This window comes from Dermacentor albipictus, chromosome 1, assembly GCF_038994185.2.
Source record: "Dermacentor albipictus isolate Rhodes 1998 colony chromosome 1, USDA_Dalb.pri_finalv2, whole genome shotgun sequence".
Classification (NCBI taxonomy): domain Eukaryota; kingdom Metazoa; phylum Arthropoda; class Arachnida; order Ixodida; family Ixodidae; genus Dermacentor; species Dermacentor albipictus.
This window is the reverse complement of record NC_091821.1, coordinates 407,582,486-407,607,133: the sequence shown is the minus strand read 5'-3', so window position 1 is coordinate 407,607,133 and position 24,648 is coordinate 407,582,486. Positions and strand designations below refer to the sequence as shown.

Sequence of the window (24,648 nt, the reverse complement as noted above, 5' to 3'; positions counted from 1 at the left end):
GCGTTAAGGCAACTCGACCTACATGTGCCCCTCTTGGCGCGTGCATCGCCTCCCTGACCACGCGCGGCTGTATGTATTCAAATTAGCCTCGCCCCCCCCCCTCCCCCTCCCCTACGATGTGCACCCTGCTCTCGCCTTCCTTCGGGCGACAAGGAGGGCAAAAGAGGCGGGTGAAGCAGGTCGTATATACAGACGCGCCTGCAGCGTCGTCTTCGTCGTCCCTTTGCGCCGGCGCGCGTCTCGGCAAGCTAAAATTACGCTCCTCTTCATTCGCAGTGGAGCGTCCTCGATCGTCCCCCCCCCCTCACCCCACCCCACCCTTTCACCCATGGAGCCTACTGCTCTTCTTTTTAGTCCACGTCCGCATCCTCCTCCTCAATTCCTCCAGGGTACATGATGGGAACGCCGTGTTCTTTCCTGCGCGCTGCTCATGGTTTGCATCGTGTTCGCCTCGAGTGTTGCGCATCATTGCATCCAGTCGACAGAGTGGACCTCGACTGTACGCGACTATATGTGCACGGCCGCTGGATAAAACTTTCTTTTTTTCTCCAGCGGCCGTGATATGTGCATGATTGTCCACAGCTAAGAGAAACGCCGCGTCAGTAGCCAAGCGCTCAAAGTAGTTTAATATTGACACGAAATGCTGAAGAACTATATTTTCACAACACACGCTCACAATAGTCGTCTTTATACTATCTATATTGGGCACATTTTCCGCGTACCCGCCACCGTATATTGCCCCAGTGGCTATGTGGCGTTGCGCTGTATAGCTCAAAGTCGTAGTCTCGAACTCGGCCACGGCGGCCGCATTTCGGTGGGGACGAAATGCGGGGACGCTCGTCTACTTAGATTTGGATGCACGTCAAAGGACCCCAGGTGGCCAAAATTAACCCGCACTCCGCCACTATCGGCGTGCATCTTAATGAGATTGTTGTTTTAGTTCGTAAAAACTCAAAAAAAAGTTCTTCTCTTTACATTTCCCTCTTAAAGTAGAAAGAAGAAATGCTGAACTTACACTGCCTTGAATACATCCGAGGTGTTTCCCTAGAAGTGGACGACCCTGTATCTCTTCATTCCATTTCTCGTCAGTGCAGGCCCGCCTCTCTTCCGGCCGTGCTGCATCCTATCGTTGTGAGTGCAGTCGCTGTAATGGTCCATTGTGTGTGGGAGTGGCTGAAAGCGAGCTTGGTGATTACTTCAGACGCTATAGCTGTAATAGAATGACTTCGATGGAGTATGGTGCGGACTGCTAAGACGCTTTCTCTGACATCCTCGTGGCTACCATCGTGGGGGAGACCAGTCGCCTCGTGAAACGCTACGGTCCGCTTGCGTATATAAACCTTTATTCTTCAGTATGCGTCGTGGAAGCAGCCATGAATGATTCTCCATGCACGCACTGCTTATATAGGCTCTGTATACCGCTATGTATGTGCATAAGTGCAGGATCTTTTTTTTTTTTTTTGCAGTTGAACCGAATCAATTTTCAGAAATTCTGCGTTGAACACTTCTGATTGAGCGCACTTCGGAATCGTGGCAATGGACAATGGAATGCACGCGGCATCGTATTAGAGGAAGATGGGGTGAGAGGAAAAGGCCAGGAAGTTTTAACAGGTTCCTCTTTGTTTACTACTGGACATAGGTGAGCCGATAAAAACATACATAAATATATAGATAAATAGTCCCAGAAAACTGCGTGCGCGCACACGCGACAGCGTCTACTGCGCGTCAGAAAGACAAGCACGGTTCACTCTTCTAAGAACCGCAGGACGACTGCGAAAGCTACTTGCGTGGATGGTGCTCGAGATTTTATTTTCTCTTCTTATGGCTAACCGTCGTCCGATCGGCATATTGAGGCATCCTTATACATTATATTGCCCATTGCCTCGAATCATTTCCAAAATTAACTCGGGAAGTGATTACGTAAAATATTATGCGAAGCATATTACGAGAGCTCAACCCAGCTCCTCAGGCGCGGCGGTGTCGCCTTGAAACCACGTGACACCGTGACGTCACGACAGAGGAGAAGTGGCTTTGGCTCAACTCTTGCAAGACGGGCTGAGTGGGAATCGAACCAGGGTCTCCGGAGTGCGGGACGGAGACGCTACCACTGAGCCACGAGTACGATGCTTCAAAGCGGTACAAAAGCGCCTCTAGTGAATGCGGTGTTGCCTTAGAAACGAGCTGTTTCTAAGGCGTGCGTCTCTTGCTCAGGCGCACATTTCGTTGCCGCGCCGAACGCTGCTTTGCTCGACGCTCACCGCGTCCAATGCGGGGCGCGTAGTCGCTGCCCTGTAGCCCATTGTCTTACACCCCTTGGCGGGTCGACGGGAACGCTGTCGCGTTCCACTCTTGAAGGCGAAGCAGCATAGAGTTTCTAAAAATACCCTAGAGGGAAATGTGGCGCTAGTGTCTACGGGGGTTCTCATGAGCGTCGCCTCAACCTACATGGGAATGATGGGAAGTACAGGCTTCGGATTGACTTCGGTCTTTAGACTAGTGGCGTTTGCTTCTGGCGCAGTAAACAACGCTATACTCAAATATTATCGCGCGAAATCTAATTCTATTTCCGCAGTATGTTATATGATGCACAACACGCTACATAAACTTTGCATGACGTTGAGATGCATAGAGTTTCTATACTAATATGAAACTCTATGTTGAGATGGAAGCATGGTTTACTATGGTTTGTCAGCAGGACACACCAGGGTATGCATACTCGTGCGATTCTGTTCCCAATTTAACGCCAAAAAATAATTATTTATTCATTTTTGCAACAGCAAAACAACCGTGCATGTACTTATATAAAAATATTCATCAAGTATTTCTGGAAATAAAAATGTTGTATTGTGACAAAGCGTTGCGCCCTTGAGAGGAATTCTACAAGTGTCGTCTGCTACGACGCCTGCTCGCTGCAAACGCGAGACTTTTCTCGCAGACGACAGGCACTTGCGAACTCTCTCGCTCTTTCGAAAGGTTGCGTCGGCTGTCACAATTGCTGAACGCCTTCATGTAATTTTAAGCACATCTGCTGCCGTGCTACGCAGGACGCTAGTGGCCTCCTACGAGTATGCTCCATCATATTTTATATTGGCGTACCGCTTCCGAAGCGTTACAGCGTGGCTTTGCGGGTACCCATTGTGCGACACTAGACTACAGCTAGGAAGCAGCTATCTTTCCTACCACAAGTAAGTTTGTGTTCTCAAAGTCCTAAAACACGCATTTCAATGAGCACATAAACGAGCACATAATGAAGCCCTCAATAAAATTTGATTGTCAAGCCACTAGAAGTACAATTGTATATGTTTTGTATCAGTAGTGCCTTCTTTGTTCTATTCTGAAGTTTCATAAAGCACGTAACGCTACAGTGCCAACCTAACACACTTAACAAACAAAGGTCTAAACGCTCAAAACATGTTCTTTCAACGTTTACGATGCCGCCGCTTTCTCGTCACGGCTTCGACGCCACACCGCGACACAAGCATCGTCCCAGTCGCTGGCCCAGCGCGCTATCGCCACTCTGAGCAACCTAACAAACGCAGAGAGCTTTGCGTTGCACTGTCCAACTACAGGTTATAGCAATTGCGCTTGGAGCGAAACCGAAACTTTTAAAAAAATACTTGTACACTAGTTCGCCAGTCAACAGAATGCCAATCCGAAGCCTGTACTTCCCATCATTCCCATGTAGGTTGAACGATCGCAGCGCCAGATTTGCCTCTAGGTATACTAATATGAAACTCTATGCGAAGCAGTAATGCATGAGTTGTTTCTTCGTCTAGCCGAACCAAATATAGCCAAGCAACAGCAGTTCACCAGGCTAAACAGTGGTTCAACAACTAAAATAAAGGCTAGTATGCTTCGCATCCTGTGCTTAACCTTACCTAAGCCACAGCCATTTTAATCCTGGATGTGACGGCAGATGTACGTGCAACTGTATTGAAATAGTTTAATCATGTGCGTGCCGTTAGCTTTCGAGAAAGTTGACACTAATTTGATATATATATATATATATATATATATATATATATATATATATATATATATATATATATATATATATATATATATATATATATATATCATTGTGTCGTCTCAGACGAAGACTCTCCCTGTATTTCCTTTGCTTTCATCTCTCTCTCAGACGACGAAAAGCAACCGTGAAGTTCGTTTCGACTACCGCGAGTTGATATGAAAATCCAGGATCCAGCATCAACATGTGAACCTAACACGATGTCTCATTTTCATGTTTGTGTTTAGGCAGATAAAGGCGGTTTTTGCCATAACGAACATGAAAAAACACTTTGCCAACGTTCGTGAAGACGCTATACTTTTGACACGTTAGCGTTGCATTTAGAAACAAAAAAGTCGCAGTTTCGCGCGAGGCATGGATTGCGACAGCAAATTAGCAGACAGCTATACGTGGATAGCATAGCTTTACCGGCCGTATGAACCTGCAAGCACTCGCTTACTAATTAAATTAACCAGCATGGTGTCATGCCACGCGCACACAAGCAAGCATGGGCATATCTCACTCGACGACCGGGCACAATCGCTCTCAAAACGCTAGAGCGAGAAAGCGCGGCAGCAGCAGCGAGTGAATTGACCTTGGTGCTGCCTCTCGCTTAAACGCGAACTATGTGGCGGGAACACAGCGCACACGAAGCTACGAGTCCTCGATGCACCTAGAACTGTACTCATCGCAGATCGCTTTCAAGATAGGGCCCGTGCGGCCGCGCCGTACGCAGCCGCCGCCGGAGTAGAACTCCCCTCCCCCACCACAGTACCTTGTGCGCGACGGAAGACGGCGCGCTTCCTCCCCCTTTCCTCCCTTGCGTGCGCGAGATTGATCCACCGTCGTCGACTCACCCTCGCACGCTTTCCCTCTCACATCTAGCATACGGCGCGCGGCCATGGCGCGGCGACTATGTTATCGTCCTTGGACTTTATACTGAACATCACGGTGACTGCGACGGCTTAAATGCGCCTGGAGTGTCCATGTATATACTATCGCAAAAATAGCACTTTTCACATTAGCAACGAACCAGCCATTAACAAAAACCAACTCGAAAAGCGGTTACGCTGCACTGTCTTCGGGTATCAGGAGCTTAAAAAAGCAGTAAACATTTGAGCATATATCTCGTATTTGTGGACTCGCATACTACGTCATCGCTTTCACCTTTGTTTAATGCATTAGTATTAGGGGTGTCAAAGTAAATATATATATATATATATATATGGTTTGCTCCGAACCACCGTCAGTTGCACTGCGCTCCTCGAAGAGGCAGCACGTGTATCGAGCCAGCTTCTGAACACTTGGCAATGTTGAACGCGGTTTCAACCATGGAGTCCGGGACCTCGAATAGGTGTGACGTAATGTTAACGCATTTCTCTCGCGTTTGCCGCGTAATCGCCACTAAAATTATGTCCCCTGTTGTGCGCATTATGGGGTGGACAAACGCACTAGGTCGGTGACCTTGTCCCCATTGTTTCTCCCGCCCACATAACGGAACAGTATAGACCCCCGTGCTGCACAGAAGTGGCGCGTGGATGGAGGGGCTTTACGCAGAACGAGTGCGAAGAGAGCGGCGCGTCGCATCGATCAGCGCGACTGTCGCCCGCCGTGCCCAGCTGATTCACGCTTGCGCGCACTCATCCGGTGGCCTTGGGCGCTTGTGCGTGACTCCGAGCCGTGGCCTTGTCGCGCGAGTGGGGTTGGGAGCCCGTGTTGGGCCGCTGCGGCGTGGCCTCGTTGTTCGGAACGCTGCGCGCGAGGCGACGTGTGGCCTGTACGTAAGCACTCGGCCATGTAGTAGTAGTGCACAGTAAACAGATTTGCCATATGGATTTAGCCATAGGATGATGACCATAGCTTATTATCATTCCCCGCGCCGTGGTTGCTCAGTGGCTATGGTGTCGGGCTGCTAAGCACGAGGTCCCGGGATCGTATCCCGGCCACGGCGGCCGCATTTCGATGGGGGATAAATGCGAGAACAACCGTGTACTTAGATTTAGGTGCGCGTTAAAGAACCAGGTGGTTCCAATTCCCGGAGTCTCCCACTACGGCGTGGCTCATAATCAGATCGTGGTTTTGGCACGTAAACGCCGTAATTGCTTATTATCACTATGGGAGGGGCAAGCCGTGGCTTTTCGCTATGCTCTCGGAAGGCAGCTTGCTGTGCATTACGCAATTGTGCGCGTGTAAGAATACCGGCGCTATGTATTTAGGAAATATAATTTTCTAATTGAGTGCCAAGCCCGGGGCAATCCGTGTGAAAATGCTGGATGAATTGCAGCTGAGCAGAAGTTTTCTGCAGACCTAGGGTGAGAAAAGGTGGCGAGGGGATGCGATACACACCTCATTCATCCCCTAGACGAAGGATAAACTGGAATTGCGTCCGCTTATGTGTTTGTGCATGTGCAGGTGAGTGTGTGATTTAGAGAGAAGATACACTGGAGGCTGGTACGGACGAAGAAGACTCCGCAGCCGTGCGTAAAAATAAGTGCGGGCTAAATTTGTTCGCTGATAGGATGGCCCATAAAAGCGAGGAGCGGGGAGACTCTATCTCAGTCTTGCTTGGTACGTGTATATAATAGAGAGTATAGAGCGGACACCGTGTCGACAAACTGCGTTGCTCTGTCGTCGCTGCCAAACACGACAAAGTGCAAAACACAGTTCCAAAGAAGGAAAACGCATTGGTGCAATCTGTAAACGCGTGTTTCCACACCCGCTGCATATATATATATATATATATATATATATATATATATATATATATATATATATATATATATATATATATATATATATATATATATATATATATATATATATATATATATCCAGGGGAGAGGCAGGCAGGCAGGCAGGCAGGCAGGCAGGCAGGCAGGCAGGAGTGAGTGAGTGAGTGAGTGAGTGAGTGAGTGAGTGAGTGAGTGAGTGAGTGAGTGAGATCTATCTATCTATCTATCTATCTATCTATCTATCTATCTATCTATATAGAAATCTTTCTCCCTCTTTCTTTCTTTCTTTCTTTCTTTCTTTCTTTCTTTCTTTGTCGCTTTCTTTCTTCCCTTTTCCTTTCTTTCTTTTTACCTTCCTTCCTTCCTTCCTTCCTTCCTTCCTTCCTTCTTTCCTTCCAAGAAAGAAAGAAAGAAAGAAAGAAAGAAAGAAAGAAAGGAACAGACGAAGGGGAAGCGAACCTGCCTGCCTGCCTGCCTGCCTGCCTGCCTGCCTGCCTGCCTCTTTCTTTCTTTCTTTCTTTCTTTCTTTCTTTATCTATCTATCTATCTATCTATCTATCTATCTATCTATCTATCTATCTATCTATCTATCTATCTATCTCTTTCTTTCTTTCTTTCTTTCTTTCTTTCTTTCTTTCTTTCTTTCTTTCTGCCCCCCCCCCTTTCCTTTCTTTCTTTTCTCTCTCTCTCTCTCTCTCTGAGAGAGAGAGAGAGGGAGAGAGAGAGAGAGAGAAAGGCAGGCAGGCCTGCCTGCCTGCCTGCCTGCCTGCCTGCCTGCCTTTTTCTCTCTTTTTTTCTTTTTTTAGATAGATAGATAGATAGATAGATAGATAGATAGATAGAAAGAAAGAAAGAAAGAAAGAAAGAAAGAAAGAAAGAAAGAAAGATCTATCTATCTATCTATCTATCTATCTATCTATCTATCTATGTGAGTGAGTGAGTGAGTGAGTGAGTGAGTGAGTGAGAAAAGAAAGAAAGAAAGAAAGAAAGAAAGAAATATATATATATATATATATATATATATATATATATATATATATATATATATATATATATATATATATATATATATATATATATATATATATATATATACCTGAGGCCACAGCATCTCCCGCGCTTGTCTACACGTCGCGTTTCGCTTTTTTTGCTCTCCTCACCTGGCCCTGCGGCGATGTGCGGCGTTTGATGCCGAGCAGCAGTGTCCACCTCGCTTTCATGAATACTTTTCAGTTCGCTAATTTCCTATAGACTATTTTTCTTTCACTTTAATTCCGCGCAGTGCTGACATTTCTTTTGCGGCGCGTCGGAAGGTCGAGCTCGCTTCTCTCTTAATTACGCCTTTCTTGAGAGCCGCCAGACTATGCGACCGCTTGTGTGCGGAGCGATTGTGTACCCGTTGCGCGTGTGTCCGTGCACAAACTTCTCATCTTATTCACATCTTTCAGTCGCACTTTTCCAGGTCAGGGTAGCCAACTGGGCTCAGCTTTGTTAATCTCCCTTCCCGATTTCTTTTTCTTTAATTCTCTCCCGGCCAGCCATTCGTCGCGGTAATGTAAACAGCGTTCTCATCTTGCTTTTCCTGCACGATTCTTTTTTATGTTCTATAGTACACGCTAACTTTGAAAACACTACACCTTTTCCTAGCCTTGATATAATCAAGGCGTGGCAGGCTTGCGTATACGCGGTGCTGGATTAACCGGGCGGGCCTCTCCTCTCTCCCAAGTGGAAAGACGCTTCGTTGCCGAGACATCGATGTACGACAAACGTCACTCGAAATGAGCAAAAAAAAAAAATTCTTGGCTCGTTGCCTGAACGCGCGCTTAACACGCATGCCTTTGGAAGGACGTGTCGACGCTCAGTGCGGAGTGCGCTCAGTTGGCATCGTTCGCCGCGGTGCCGGAAGGGTTCTGAAGCTTTCCGTCTCCGAATACGCGGTTTCTTGTTTCTTCAGAGCTGCGAAAATTGATACTAGCTCTCTATATCTTTTAAAGTATCTAGATTTCCTTGGCTATTTCGCCCGTCTCCTTGCTCGTTGGTGATGGTCGGACTTTCACCGCCGGTGCAGAAATGGGTGGAATGAAAAAAAAAAAATCTGAGTATCTACAAGCGAGGGCAAGCAACATTACCTTGGTTCTGTCTAGCTACGTGGCATTTGCATATATTGTATGCTTGGCTCAAGTTACATGGGACATCTTGTATATGCACGTGCTCTGGGGGAGTGCGAGAAGCATATCCCTCCTCCTTTCACTCTGCCCTCTTCCCCTGAAGCGGTTTCGGGAAAGGGCTGTGAGGTGGGAGAGGAGCATGACAGCCGCCTTCCACGCTGGCGCTCTTGTCGCTGGAGGCAACGCACAAATGGCGAATCAGATTATTTGTATAGCCACCCATATTACCGTTACAAATGTGCTGGTTAGCGACGTGTACTCGGTCAGACTTGTGTGTATGCCGATTTTCGTTATAAAAATTAATGTTTCTCCCGTCGTGTCTCTTTAAATCCCTTTTCCCGCCTTGCAGGATAGCAGATCGGGCTTTTCTTATTTTTAACCTCACTGCTCTTCTTTCGCTTCTCTCTCTCTCTTTATGATTAACGGCTCTGTTCCCTACGGAATCACGCAATGAACAACAGACACTACCTAAATATTCTCGCTGCAACAAACATACGCGCCTTAAGCGCATCACTCCTTTAATAAAGTGAATATATTTTTAGAAACGTTCGACTGTTCGCTTGCGTTGGCAATAATTGTCGGTGGTTTGTGCTAAGTCTTTTGTTGTATTTCCTGGGTTGATTTCTATTATCGTATCTTTCGATCACGCGCCTTTCATTTAGTCGCAGCTGCCTCTCTCTTTTATTGCTTCTGCGCAGTATAAATGCCTCACTCAACCAACAACTGCTGCTATCGTTTCGTTCACACAGATGGAGAGCCTATAGAATGAGCTGGTTTCTCTTCCACGGGCTCGCGTCTTGTAGTGCTCGTCAAGTCCTGCCTCCGAATGATCACGTTAGCAAATGTATTTTCGTTACCACAGTATACCGTCTCAGATTTGCGCGACGCGATATAGCTGTAGCTTACGTCGTGCCTTCCAGGCACCAGCATGCGTAAAGCTGGCGGACGTGGCTTCGATGCGTAACAATAACGGGGTAATCCGTTTCGCTAGAGCTGCCTGAATATTTGAACGTGCGAATCAGTTCTGCGGAATATCCGAAAGATGGACAAATTCTTACGAAAAAAAAAAAAGATGATCCATTCGACAGTATAGCAGGAAAATATACAAAAGAAACCCGTATAAAAGACTTTCAGAAAGAAATATTTGCAGTTGAAGAAACAAAATTCATTGGGCTAGCAATTCATTCACGGCCAGTCTTGAACTACTGTCTCGAGCATGTGGCCTGCGCAGCTGTTACCTCCAACTGCGCGTTGTGCAACTCTGCATGGGGTGTGTCACGTCCCTTCCACGCTAGGTTTGAGTGCGTGAGAGCGGAGGCCGCTGCATACAAACGACGAGCTTCAAGGCGGGAGGGTGGTGAACAATGCATATTTGCGTACATTTCGTACTGCCCTAATTGTTAGCGGCCATTATATGTACTCAAGAAGACGGCAGAACGTCGTCATTTTCATTTTACAGCTGCTTCGACCCGTGAAAGACTTGCGGCTTTGCATTCTGAAACGACCAGGTAGATTAAGCCGAATAAAGCGAATGTCGATACGCGATATAGTAGACATAATGTGGTATAGGGCCCTCCAACAGTCCGCACGCGTTGCTTGGAATTTCGTTTTGAGGGGAGCTTTATAAATAATTATCACTGCAAGATATAGCACAAGTGGTATACTAGAAGAGGTTGATGCATAAAGCGCACATGAATAAAAAACGATATCCCTAGATCGAATGAGCGCAGGAAAAAACTTTTTTTTTTCGGCAGACATTGTTTTTTTTTTATATATAACAGCTTGGCTGACGTTATCTAGGACACTCTAAATATTAGCGGAAATTCCAGCTCTAACAAATATAAACATGCGTCCTTATTTCATTATGTACGCGACGTCAGCGTCATCCAAGCTCTGACGCTCAAGTTTTCGAGCATGTTTAATATATATCTGGGGCGCATTGGTACCACTTCACACCCGCATCTCGGCTAATCGTGCGTTAAGAGGCGCCCTAATTCACTTCTGACCCTCCGCGTTTCACTTTAAGCTCCACAGTGGTCGTGCCCCATAGGGCGTCGATGTGGAAGCGAGATACGCGGGTGAAAGGGCATCGAAGACGATAAGCTTAAAGAAAGTGCCCAGGGCTAGCGCTCCATCAAAAGCTGCTCCACAAACTCGGGGGGCGCCCGTCGATGTAGGTCACGCAGTGTCACGCCCTCGCTCTCTATAAGACAAAAAACGCCACCGCGCTTTTCTGCGCGAATTTGAACTATAACCCCCAAAAGCTTTATTTAAAAAGAGGAGAAACAAAGTTCGTCGCCCGCCTTTGTGTCTCACCCCGTTTCGCAGTGTGTATGGGACTGTGCTATAAGTCGGCACGTATATATATATATATAAGATGTGCGTGCAAGCTGTGTAAAAACAGTGGTGCGCGCGTGGGCTTGTACGCGGTCTCACCGAGTATTACTGTCACGTCCATCGGCGACGTAACGGCAGGGACCGCATCGGGGCCTTGGATCGGGCCGGCCCGCTTTCGTTCGCATTTTTGTCTTTCATTTTGCCCTTTCACCGAACTCTCTCTCTCTCTCTCTCTCTCTCTTGAGAGGGTACAGTTGGAGGTCGCGCCGATGTGCGCGCGTGTTTTCCCTTTCTTCTTCTTTTCTCCTTCTCGCGCGACCGCAAAATGCGCTTTTAGAGGTCGGCATCGCACCGTGGCAGCGGGGTGGTGAATGCGCGGGGGTGTTTCTGTTTGAAAGTTTTATTACGTCCCAGCGAACGCCTGTTCAACCCATCATCCAGTTTCGAAGAAGACTTGTCCCGTCTGGCGACGTGTACTACATACACAGCTTTATTATACCTTCCTTGTAGGCGCTCGCGCAACGTTACCCCGACGTATGTAGTATAACGGGACCACCACGGGTCAGGGATGCTGTCACGGGCGTTTGCTCGGAGCGTGTTCGGGCTGTCAGAGCTGTGCGCCTCGACGGGCGCCTCTTCTGCAGCTGTACACAGCGTTGTGCGACAGATGGGCCGAGCGTGTATGTATATGGCCTGTGCGAAGTGTCGACTTGCGGATGCGCGACTGCTGTGGCCACCGTGTAGAGTGCACGTGAGCACGGACGCCCGCTCAGTCAAGCAACGCGGGCAGATGTATATAGCTTAACGAGTAGCGTACGTGACGGTCCTGGGAGGCGGTCAACTCAATGGGGCACGTGCCTGTCGAAAGCTGCACACGAGCACGTTAGTGAGACATGAGAGCCGAGCACTTCGCGATGCAGGACGATCGGTATCGTGCGTATAAGGTAACAGTGCGCGTGCATAAAGGTAGGGCACAGAGCCATTCGTCACGCCGATTGTGACTTTTGAATGTGTGTCTCAACGGTTCGTGTCGAAATGAAGATTCGATTTGATTAATCGCTCGTATGCGCTGTACAGGAACTCGATACTCTACAGACGCTGGTGCCTATGCTTGCATGCAATGTAGCGGTGGAGATTTAGAGCGCGGCTGGATTGTCGCCTTACTTCAGCGTGCGTCGTTTATCAAAGAAAGGTTAGAGGTTCAAGAAAACCGACCCGCGTACACCGTGTTCAGATGAGATCCTTGCGCGCCCTGCTTTTTTGTTCAACTCACGCTCGCAGTGTGCTTGCAGCTGCTATTAAGTAACATTCACAGCTGTGCAAGCCTTTGGAGATGTAAGGCACTTGTCTTCGCGCTCGAGTTTCGAGACGAAAGAATAAAAGTACGGTTAAAGAACGGTGCATTTTCGATTTCGAAGATACACTATGTTGACACCTGTCTCTGTCAGTCTCTGTTGACTTTAAAGAAAAAGCTTGTGCGACGTCCTTATTATGGTAACTTTATCTTGCATATATTCAACATTCAAACGCATAGCGGGGAATAACCGCTTTTTCCGTCCTCCCATCTGCATCCGCGTGATACGGCTACCTATTAAGTATTCATTATTACTTTTTCTCACGCCATACTTCATGCGGCAGCGCCGTCACGCCATACGGGACAATATTTGAGGCCGAAACAATTGTTGTTGACTTCCCATTACTCACTTGCCTCTGTTTTTTTTTTTCCCCATGCTGTTGGCAGTGCATGACCCATTGTGTGCGAAACTTGGGAATATGTCACGGGGTAAACCTTCATCGCATTAGCACGTCGCACTGTGGGGTTATGTCCATTTGTTTGCCGCTGAGAGCTTTTAAGTCTGCGTGGGTACGTCAGGGGTATGGATGGGGGGGGGGGGGGGTGATTTTCTTTTCTCGTCGCGTGGCACTTATTGAGCAAAATGTAACCGACCACACAGCTGACAGCAGCGTTCTGCGAAGAATGGGTCATTGTGTTGGCTATAGCCGCGTTGACCTTGGCTCCGTGCGCTGATGGATCGCGTCCGCCTGTGACGCTCCCTCTGCCGCGCCCGCGCATTTACGGGTCCCTTTTCTGTTGGTGCGTTTGCTTCGAGCGTCCCCAATCGCTCACTCCAACGTATGCTCTCCTTACCTCTCGGCGGCTACGCTACCGTGTTCTTCGATTGAGAACATGTCTGTACATCGGGCTACTGTCAAAATCTCCTTTAAATTTACGTGGCAGTTCCTTAGTTGCACCGTGTATATATCTGGACGTTGAACCAACGCGGGTATAGTTATCGTTATAGGAAGCCGCCCTTCTAAGATGCACTCTCCTCGAGCAGACACTTTATAAAGTGTCTTGTTACTGTGTGTGCGTGTGCTGTGTAGGAATGCGCCGTTTGGCAGTATGCCATCCTCGTCGCGTGCAGCAGCACGCTGGGCGAACGTCTCGAGCGTCCATTAAAGAACGATTCTCTCCGTCTATACAGGGGCTACTCCCTAATTTACAAGCTTCCCAGCGGATACCGAAATGAAAAAGAGCGAAAGGAATTGGAAGGAAGCGTTGTATGTATACGCTGCTGCTGTGCAAGTGGACATTCTACCGAGCTGGTTTAGAAACGCTAATGTGCAGTCTCGTCAGTGAAAAAGAAGAGGATGTACCAGTAATTATCCGCCGTGCGAGCCTCAACGCGTTCGTAGACGAGCAGTTAAAGCGACTCGCGTATCAGCATGCTCTCCGTGAACAAAATGTTACGACGCGCGGTTTCGCAAGCGACTTCGTGATGCAGCTTATCGTGAGAGCTCGCCAGCTGCGGTGCGCGCGTCGCTGGCGGACCCCGCACGGGCAGCGCATGTGCGCAGCGGTGTGCAGCCGAGTGTGACGGTTACCAGGGAACTGCAAGTGCAGCGTGAAACGGCCCAGCGTGTTTCTCGGAAGGAGCTCCCCTTGTTACGCCTTTCCTCCCGCGGCGCTCGCCGTCGCCAATTTCGCCGGAGACGTCACGAGCACACTTCGCGCATCGCGCTTGACAGTGATGCAGTGTATAGTGCCGCTGCAGCCTTATCACTGTCACCGTGTCACACAATAGGCGTATCCATTCCCTAACGCGGCTGTGTACTTGAGGTATGGTGCTGTTGGTCGGCATCGCGTGGGCGTGTGTCGGCTTGCCTCATGAGATTGGCATGTGACAGGTCTGTGAGGTCACATTGTGTTTGAGCGTCCTGTATGCAGGGACTGCAGCGGCAGCGGTTGTGTGCGCGCTATAGCGCCCTCCGCACGCGCAGTCAGCTACGTTTACCGCGTTGCTGCCATAAAGTGTCGCAGCCGCACGCATATTTTAAGGGCAGCATGCACGTTGTGTCCATCTATATAAAGTACGTCGGCTCAGATTTCGTCTGGGAACTACGCCGGCTTGTAGGCGTCCGTATCGCAGTTAATTGCTTGTATACGGATGTTTCTCTGGAGTCATCAAAACGTCGAAGTATGTTAAAATGCGCGTATTCAATGCGGTAAACGCTAGCCACAATGGCTTGTGCAGTCGAGCCGCTTTAGGGATAATCTCAGAGGTAAATAATTGCATTCATCTGTGCTTCGTGTGGAAGAACAACAAAAAATGCTGCAAGGGCTTAATTGTTGCAGGAACAAGGAATTACATGCCCTTGCAAACAAGAATCCTCTTACAGCTCTTTGGAAAGAGTATACTCATCGATATCACTATACATGCTCAATGTTCGTCGCTGTGGGTCGACGTCTTGCATCCTCTTGTACGTGCGCCGCGTACTTTCTACAATAAATAATTCTGTCATCCACGCGCCGTATTATATTATTATTATTCCATTCTTTCTTTCTTTCCTTTTTTTTTCAGCCACCCCTTTGTTGTGCCCGCTATCCGTTCGCCTTTTCTTTGTATATATATTCCGACGCTGACGAAAGGAAAAAAATGACATCCATTCGACTATAGTGCGAAGGATCAAAGGAAACCCACACGAGTTCCTCGGAAAGAATTAAAGCTTCGTGGTATAGAGAAAAATTCTTCCTGGTCGGGAAATCGAACCCGGGACCAATGCCTTTCCGCGTCGGTCGCTCTGCTATCTGAGCTCACTATATATACAGAAAACCGAATTAATCGACAATTCGAAGCACAGAGAAACTGAATATGGCAAATCGATTCTGCCGAAGCCCGCAAGGCGGACGAGGGAACGAACCTTCCAGCACATTGCGTGATTCCGCAGAACTGCCCCGGTCTCCCGCAAAATTCTCGTGAGAATCTAGCCGAAAATTGGTACGAAGCCCACATTAGTATTCTGCACACATTTTGATAAAGTTGCGCCTGATTACCACAGTGGCATTACCATCAGATGTCATGACATTATTGCAGTAACTGAGCGAGGGATTAATACGTAATCATTTTCCCTCGCTACGAAAAAAAAAGAAACAAGAAAAATAAGCACGATGAACAAAGATCATGAAAAAAAGAAAAAGAAAATGAGTAAACAAGTAAACTACTTCGCTTGGCGGCTTGCGAAGATCGTAATCCTGCCCCACCATCAAGAAAGCTCCATTCCGTCCTTAATAACAGCCCTATCGACGTGAAGCTTACAATCCCGCGATATTAAAATGTGTGCAGTATACCTGGCAAGCAGTTAATCGCTATGGTGCAAACCACCGTGCAGAATATAATAATGTTGCATGGTATATAAAGCAATGAACGGGCCTTTACGTTCGTTAGTGTAACACTAAGCGCAATATAATCATGCACGGTATCTATTTAGCTGCTTCGCGAAAAGCGCTCCTCTCTCTCTCTCTCTCTCTCTCTCTCTCTCTCTCTCTCTATATATATATATATATATATATATATATATATATATATATATATATATATATATATATATATATATATATATATATATATATATATATATAGCAAACTTCTATCATTGAAAATATATTCCCTGTATTTACAGCTACTGTACAATTTTTTAAAGTGTGAGGGATGGGGGGGGTCTATTCGTGAAGCGTCTAATTAAATACCCTGCAACATTATTATATTCTGCACGGTGGTTTGCACCATAGCGATTACCTGCCTGTCAGTATACTGCACACATTTTAATATAGTTTAGCTTGTTTGCCACACTGACGCATTAGTATCACATCTCATTATGTTTTTTTTTAAATTTTTTGAAGTGCGTGTACGCACTTGAAAGTGTGTGCTTTCGCTCTAGTACTTTGAAATCTGCATGACGTTCGCTGTTCTTTTACACCGGGCACATTGATTAATTATTTCATTAATTATACGCGTGCTATAGTCGCGTGGCTGTTTCACATTAGCGCTATATGCGCTAAATATTCTTCCAAACTGTACACGCCGCTGGAATGTGAAGATATAGGGGCTTAATCGCACACATTACACCGGCGGAAGCGACCTGCGCCATGAACTTGGTCCCGTCGCGGCAAGGGCCCCGAGTGTGTGTAGATTAGATTGTTTTGTCGGCGCGAATAACTGCGTACGCGTCGCGTGCGCCGGATCGACGCCTGCCTCATCACGTGGTCTGTCCTACCTGTTACGCGCTTATCACCGCGGATTACGAGCCTCAGGTGCAACCGACCTACGCGTCGACGTCCGCTTTCGTCCCGTCGCAGTCTTGCTCGTCGTTTGATGTGCCGGTCGATGCGTGTATATACTTGCTTCTCCCTCGGCGATTTCTGTTGGCGCTTTCCGCGACTGTAGTACACAGGGTGTCCCAACTATCATGCACCGAGATTTAAAAATATATATACATGTGCAAATGCCACGTAGCTAGACAGAACCAAGGAGGTAATGTCGTTTGTCGTTGCTTGAAGATACTCGGACTATTTGTTGCGTCCCACCTAATTGTATAATTAGTCTTAATTAACTAATGAACTTCTCGATTATTATACTTCAGTGAGAAATGTCAATGAGGAAGTTGCAGATCAACATGGAAATATCCTGATACAGCTTTCTGTTCAATGCGTGTTACATAAGTGTTTTTCCGAGCGTGAAAAAAGCCCGCGAGTATGCACGCAAAATTGCCGCGCGACTGGCCGCTCGACGCACTTTGCGCGTACTAATGATGTAATTAGGCGGAATGCAAGAAATCTGAATATCTCCAAGCGACTGCAAGCAACATTGCCTTGGTTCTGTGCAATTAACAAAGTGACATTTGCATATCTTTAAATCTTGGTGCATGATCGTTGGCATGCCCTGTATACACAGTCTTTCTATTCGCTATATTCGCTATTCTATAGAATAATAAGGAGATGCAGACGTAGATGGCGAGCCATAACAAGCTCCGGCTAACTAACCCCCTAGTTGTCTCGTTACTTTGTCTTTGTCCATCTGCTGGCTTTTGCATAGCTATTACGCATTTTTCTTGCCGTAGGCCAGCTCCACAGTAAAACTTCGTAAACTGCCTTCATTAAATGGTTGATTTGATTTGATGCGAAAGTCAAGATTACCAGCAACGCGCATTAACTCAACTGCGTCCTGTTTTCTGGATTGCTCTTTCCAAGGCGGGGTCTTTAGAAGTAGGGTACGTGCAGAGTTAGCATCATCCACTCTGCAACAGCCGTCGGACCGCACGTATATCCAAGGTAAAGATTTCATCTCTCGTAATAACTATAATATATAGGTCGACCAAGGCTGCGCCATCCGTCGAGCTGCGCGATATATATCTCACTCAGCGTGCCGTCCGCAGTTTGCGAAGGTTTGATCAGTTAAAAGGGCGAGCGCGCGGTATATACACGCTCAGGGGCTCTCGAGTGGGCTTCTTGCCTGCCATGCATGTCACCACGAGCGTGAGCGACCCCTTTGGATCTGCAGCGGGCAGCGCATGTCGCCTTCCTTTAATGCGCGCGCTTAACGTAGGCAAATGGCCGTGCACTGCCATCCAAGCTAAACATGAGCCGACGCCCCCGCTGGGCGCATCTATCGCCTTTTCCTGTACGCTATACAGTTCCGTACCTTCCTTTTCCCAACTAGCGCGCGCGCGCCGAACTCCACAAATGGAAATCAAACGAGCGTGCCACTAACAGCGAGCCTTTCGAGAAGGAATTGGCCGTTTTTTCGTGGGCGCCGCCATATTGTGAACGCAGTGGCGCCTCCTATGAGCAGCGCCATACTGGCTTGGGTGAAAGCGGTCTTTTGCATGGCAGGTATACGCTCGGCGGCAGGTTCTGGCGTTTGTTTCCGCGGTCGTGCGGTTTGTTTAGTATGACGTGCGTCTACTGCGTGGTAAACGGTTCTGTGAGACGTGCTGAAGTGGTTTAAGGCGTCATGGCCGGAATTTTCTGCTGAGCGTTGAGGTGGACGGAACACGCAGCGCGATGTGTGAGCGCATATTTGAGCCTATATACAATCAGCCTCGGAGATCAATTGTGTATCTCTGAATGTTCCAATCACTAATGTGATCTTATTGCAGTATTATCCTCTATTTCTAAGCTACGGTTTAGGAGCCATGAAACATACGCGACGATCGTAACAGCGTGTGTATAGCGTTCTGCTACGATAGGAGCTGTGCTGTTTGACAAGCGTTCAAACTTTTCGCTGCAGGTTACATTGCGTGACTACTTGGTTGGATGGATGAGGTTTCCACCCATGAATAAAATAGTTTTGGCTAGTAATAGCAGCATACCTTACAGTCTGAATTAAGCTTGTTCAGCAAAGCGACCGTTTACGAACTGCGCGAGCGTCCTAAGCAGTAGCTGGATTACAAATATCTTTGTTCTATATAGCGCATGGTCCAAACATACGGCATCAACGGTTATATATTTATCAACGTTGTGCGGCGTTAGCCTGTTTTCTCTTGCTTTTTAGAGAAAGAGGATGATAACCGATTTTTTTTTCGGTTGTGTTTGTTCAGTGCTCTACGACGCAGTCACACGTATTACGGAAATTTTGCGCTCAAATATAGCCATCGCATTCTTTTTATGCGAACCCTCTCATATATGGCTGTATACAGGCCAAAAAGGCAATGCCCTATCACACAGCTTATGTAAGTATCGTGCTGGCTCACCAGCCGCAGTGATCGCTGTGTTGAGCAGCGCAATCGGCCTCATGCAGCAAGGCTAGCGTAGACATATGGTAATTTCAAGCATACTAGACTCGAAATGCGTGAGAATGATGGCAGTGTATCACAAATATTTGATAGCGCCTGCCGCTCAGATGTTTCGTGGTTGCCTTAGGTTGGCCGTGCACGAGCATGCGCTCTTATGTTTTATGTTTTACTCCCTGTGCCAATCGATCAGACAGTGAGCTATTACCTCTCAGTGCATTACCAGCTGATTTACCATTTCATGCTGGTAATACAGAGACGCCGGTTTTGATTGTTGAATTAAAATCGATATAAGCAAAATAGTAAACAACACACACGCACCGCGACTGATAACGCGCGTACACCGCGGCTGATTATGCGCGTCACATTTTCGCGCCCCCAAGACATATTTCTGCCTACAGTATAGTTACTGATGCCCCGAAAGGCTTCCCTGGCGACCTTGAATGAACGGACATGGCGTAAATGTCACAAAGTAAGATCTAAAACATCTCGAAATCGTTCCGCAGCACGCGACAGCGATACTTTCAAGCAGCGCCGCACCGGTTCGCCCAAGCCAGAGAGGAGGAAAGGCTCCCCGCGCGCCCTATCCTCCTCGCCCGATGAAATGGTCTATACGCACCGCCTATAGCGCCACGAGCCTGGCAGGGACAGCGAGCTATCGCGCGGTCGTTTGTCTCGCTTCGTCGCGGCGCGTACCGTACGTACATGCGTTCGCGGTTTACGCCCTGGAACCGACCGCTCGCGCGGCGCCCGCGGAAAAGCCCTTTCTTCCGCTCTCCTTTGCCGGGTCGGCGTGCTCGAGCGGTCGGTCGGTCGGTGCGCCGCACTTTGCGGCACTCTTCTCGCAGCCCTGCCATGTAGAATGAAGAACCAACTTCCCTGCACGCTGCATCGCGTCGCGCGACGTTTGTCGACTCGCTTCGCCGGCGCCGTGTAAGGCGATCCTCGCACCACGTCGCGTCTGTTTTGGCATTGTCCCATTGTTTATGGGAAGCGCCGTCGTCGTCTGCTTCTTCTTCCTTTCGCTAATGGGGCAATGAATTGTCAGCGCTGCCAGTAAAACTGCTCCGCTGCAACGAGCGCGATATTCGCGGGACGCGCAGGTGCACCATTCGCTACATACGCTTCGCCTGAACGGTGTTCCGAATTCGGCAGCCATGGGCTATTGTGTATTGCCATCCGTACAATTTCGTACGTGTTGTTACCTTATTTTACCTTTAGGTCATCGTAATCGATAGCACAATCGAACGAGATGACAGGCGTTTTATCAATTTATTTATTTATTTCGATACCTACAGTGGCCCGAGGGCATTGCAGTAGGGGTTAGAAACACAGATAGAAGAGAATCTGTGATGCCCTCAGCCCTCCCCCCCCCCCCTTTCGCAAGTCTCGATACTGGCACATTTGTTATGGTATAGAATATTTATATACCCCGACTCGCAGACAGAGTTGGCTGCGTGTTTCTTCCCAAGCGTTTTAAATTTCGGGTCCTCGAATTCGCATTTGGTGCCGTGTACAGGGTCGTCATAGGCCAAAGTGCGCTGCAGCCACGCTGCGGTTATTCGCGAACGCCTTTTTTGTGTTCGTCCCGCGAACGTCGCGGCCCTCCTGTAGATATGCCTTTCGCGTGCCAATCAAAAGCGCCGCGTGTGTGGGCGGGAAAGGATGTGGCGTGACCGCCGTATAGCCGTTGCGTGCTCGAGGAGAGCGCCGCGTCGACGGCCGGTCGTGCGCTCCCGTCTCGGCTGTCGTCGACGGACCGAAAAAGGCTGACACTGAGAGCGGGACGCGCGAAACACGAGGAGTCGGCCCGTATATGCATTACGAGCCAGACGGGCATGGCGCGATCGCTTCTGCCTCGCCTCCCCCCCCCCCCCCCCCCAGGCCTTCACCATTTCTTTTGTTCGCAGGCCCTTCTCAGCGTGATGTCATGCATCGACGGCACTCTTCTTTCTCTCTCGTCCTGAGGCCCTCTGGCACGTCCTCTCTGCAGTGAAGAAAAGCATCGATCCTCGTTGACAGCGTCGATGACCGGAGGCAAGCGCTGTGTATATACGAGGCGTTCAGTCAGTCATAGTGACGATCGGGTCCTTCGGTTGTCTTTGCTGTCATGCGAGGGCATTCTGTCTGCACGCGTCTGTATAGATCGGCAGGCGCGGTTTATTGAAGGGCGTTGAAAAGCGGCGAGGCTTTCAAAGCGAACATTCTTTTTTTTTTTATGCGATATCATTATATGGCGCATGCGGCGGAAAATCCGGCGTTGGCATGATCACTGGACGGTACAAAAAGGCTACGAACCCTCGAACTTGGATGTTAAGGTGAAGTTATTAAGAGGACTGAAAGAGCATATGCACCGCGCGGGGGTCGCAATGTTTTCGCATTCATTCACGTAGGGATAACTAAGAGCTCCTTTAATTATTTTTATTTATTTATTTTTTAATCTCCGCGTTGCGCGTTGTGTGTCCTCATGTTTCGCTAAACGAATATATCCTTCCGTACTAGAACATTTAGCGTTTGGTGGTATAATCGCACAGGTGTTCTACTATTTACAGCGTCGCACTTATCATTTTTATTATTTTTTTTATTATGCGTAGCAGAATGCATTACGCCAGTGCAGTTACGCCTTGTGTTTGCTTGTCAAGATGCTTGCAAACTATATGAATCTGGCCGGTATACATTCGCATTCTGTGACTATACATAAGAGCGCTCCCCAAATCTGTTGCGGCCTTTGTTGCGCAGTCTTTCCAGTGTCAGAATGCTTTGGCGTGTAACTTCGCCGCTCCATACCGTTGCTTTCAGTGCACCCCCCCCCCCCCCTCCTCCTCCTGGGCTAGAGGCCGCAGTTAATTGTGCGTGAGCAGCAACATTAGCGCTGATGCCTTGCGCGAGTTTTCTTAACGAAAAGCAACTATATATATATATATATATATATATATATATATATATATATATATATATATATATATATATATATATATATATATATATATATATATATATATATATATATATACACACACACGTGACCTTCGTTGATATTGCTACTGTTTTGCCTTCTTAGGCCAGTAGTATAAGACACAGTAGTGAAATTGAGTTCAGAAACATGAGTTCAGGCGCGTTTCTGTCGCATACACCGTCAAATAAATTTGCCACCAAAGGCATATATCCCCGTCGGCGTATGCGTTATTTCGCGTTGCGGTGTGAAGATTGCTGTGCGCATATTTTCGCTCAAGGTCTGCAGTAGAACGATAAGTGTCATATATGTATGCTGGCGATTAATTCCCATACGTGTGCAGCGTCTTCATCCGTTACGCGACCTGCATAGCCATGGCCGTAACAATTAACGCGCCTCGGAGAGCGTGCATATAATTACGTAAGTTCCCAGGGACCGCATTAATAAATTATACCGTATTGCCTATAGACTTAAACACCCATTTTTCTCCTAATAATCGGTTTTCAAATTGAAGAAGAATGAATTATAGAATTGTCTGTTGTCTTCGCATTCCGTAATCATCAATCGCGGGATTATAAACTTCACGGGCACTTATTAAGGGGGAAATGAAGTTTTCTTGGCGGAACTTTCATTGTCCATTCTCTTCAGCTTCTTTTTCGTTTTTTTCTTTCTTCTTGTGTTTTTTTTTTTTTTTCTAGTGAGTGCGGATAAATACGTATTAATCGCTCGCTGGGTTACTGTTTTTATTCACTACCAAGTAAGAAACCCGCGGCAGTCGGGGGAAAAAAAAACATCGCTCGCGATATACGTTAACTCTTCAAAATTGCAACAACAGTTGGCGGCGATGGAAACTAGGAGCGTGACGAGGGCAAAGCCGCTAAGACAGGTTCGGAGTCGACCCAGTTCTGACCGAGCGTTTCTAAAATAGAGGTATGTAGCGATTAAGCATTTCGTCCTTACCGCAGCTGTGGGCATAAACTTAACATAAGTTCTATTTTTTTTTCCTCGACTAAAGAGCATATTGAGAAAACAAGCCATGCACGACCTACACATATATATATATATATATATATATATATATGGACGACTTTCATGTCCGTGTATACTGTACCGCAAGACAACGCCCTTAGAGCAAATGAGCTTGTGTCAGAACAAAGGCGTAATTAATTCTGCTCCGTGCGGCTCCGCACACCAGCGCGAATCCCCTCACGCGGTCGGCGTATAAGCTTGTTCGTTGTATAGCTGACTGTCACAGGCGCTAACCAAGCATACTCGCATGGTTCGTACACGTGAAGAAAGATAGAAAGAAATGCAAATTGACCGACGTCCCTGCTCATTCGCGTTTGTTGCTCGCTTTCGACGGTCGCGTATATATTAGGTTGACATATACCTTGTTCGCCGTGACATCCTGTCTGCGTTTGCATTCTTTTCCTCACACTAGAATGTGAACAAAGAACGAAAAATAAAAAAAACTGAAATCGGTTCCGTTCTTCGCGAACGAAGAACCGGTGCGGGCTCATCAAGCCTTTGTTTCGTAACGCACAAACCAGCTTCGTACCGTGCGCATCGCGGCGCCACCGTTCTGACGAGTGAGGTGCGCGGAGTTGCCGTGCGACCCCACCCCTCCCCTCTTCCTCCCCCTCCGCTTTGTTCAGTGATCCATTAATGCTCGTCTTGCCCTCTTCGGCTCGCCTTCGCCGAGCGATTTCTATCGATGATGCCGGTATATACGCTGGCAGCAATCGATGTTCACTGTGTCCTGTGTAAGCTCCTCGATATAGCTTGGAATGTGGCCCGCGCATGACGTCCGACAGAGAGAGAAAGAGAAGTAAAGTCTAATGGTGTATCTGGAGTTGAACGCAGTTCTGAATGCTAAGCTTGCGCACACTTGTATACTGTATTGTATATGGTAAAAAACGCTCAACCTGCTTGCTGCATATGCTGTCTGTATTCTTTCTTAGAACTGTTAAGCCTTATTGAATGCGTACATGGCGTTTATTACTCCAACCCACATAAAATAAAGGGGGTGGGTGGGGAATATATCCTTAGGCACGTTTCTTTGAACGCATCTAACTCGATGCCTGTCACTTCATGCACCCTATATATACACATATTTCAAAGAACCGCTTCAAGATTCCTTATTCGTGAACGCCTTAGAAAGATGCACATTGCTGCGTGTTGCGTATGGACCCTGCTGTATACTAATAGGTATAAAGGCGTCAAACGCAAGAGTACAGAACATATGATTTGACAGGGACAGAAGCCGTTGCCGCGAATCTGGTGTGTACTTCTCTTGCTCGTTTTCCGTGTCCCTGTTCATCGCGTCAACAGATATGAACAAAGCATTGTGCTTTTCGAGAACGGTGTGGCTGACACGGATGT

General features: G+C 47.7%; 1 protein-coding gene across 3 annotated transcripts in view; it reads left to right on the top strand.

Moving 5' to 3' along the window:
- Positions 1 to 24,648, top strand: part of LOC139054706 (transmembrane protein 198) — a 121,938-nt gene that overhangs the window by 33,830 nt on the left and 63,460 nt on the right. The window lies entirely within an intron of this gene.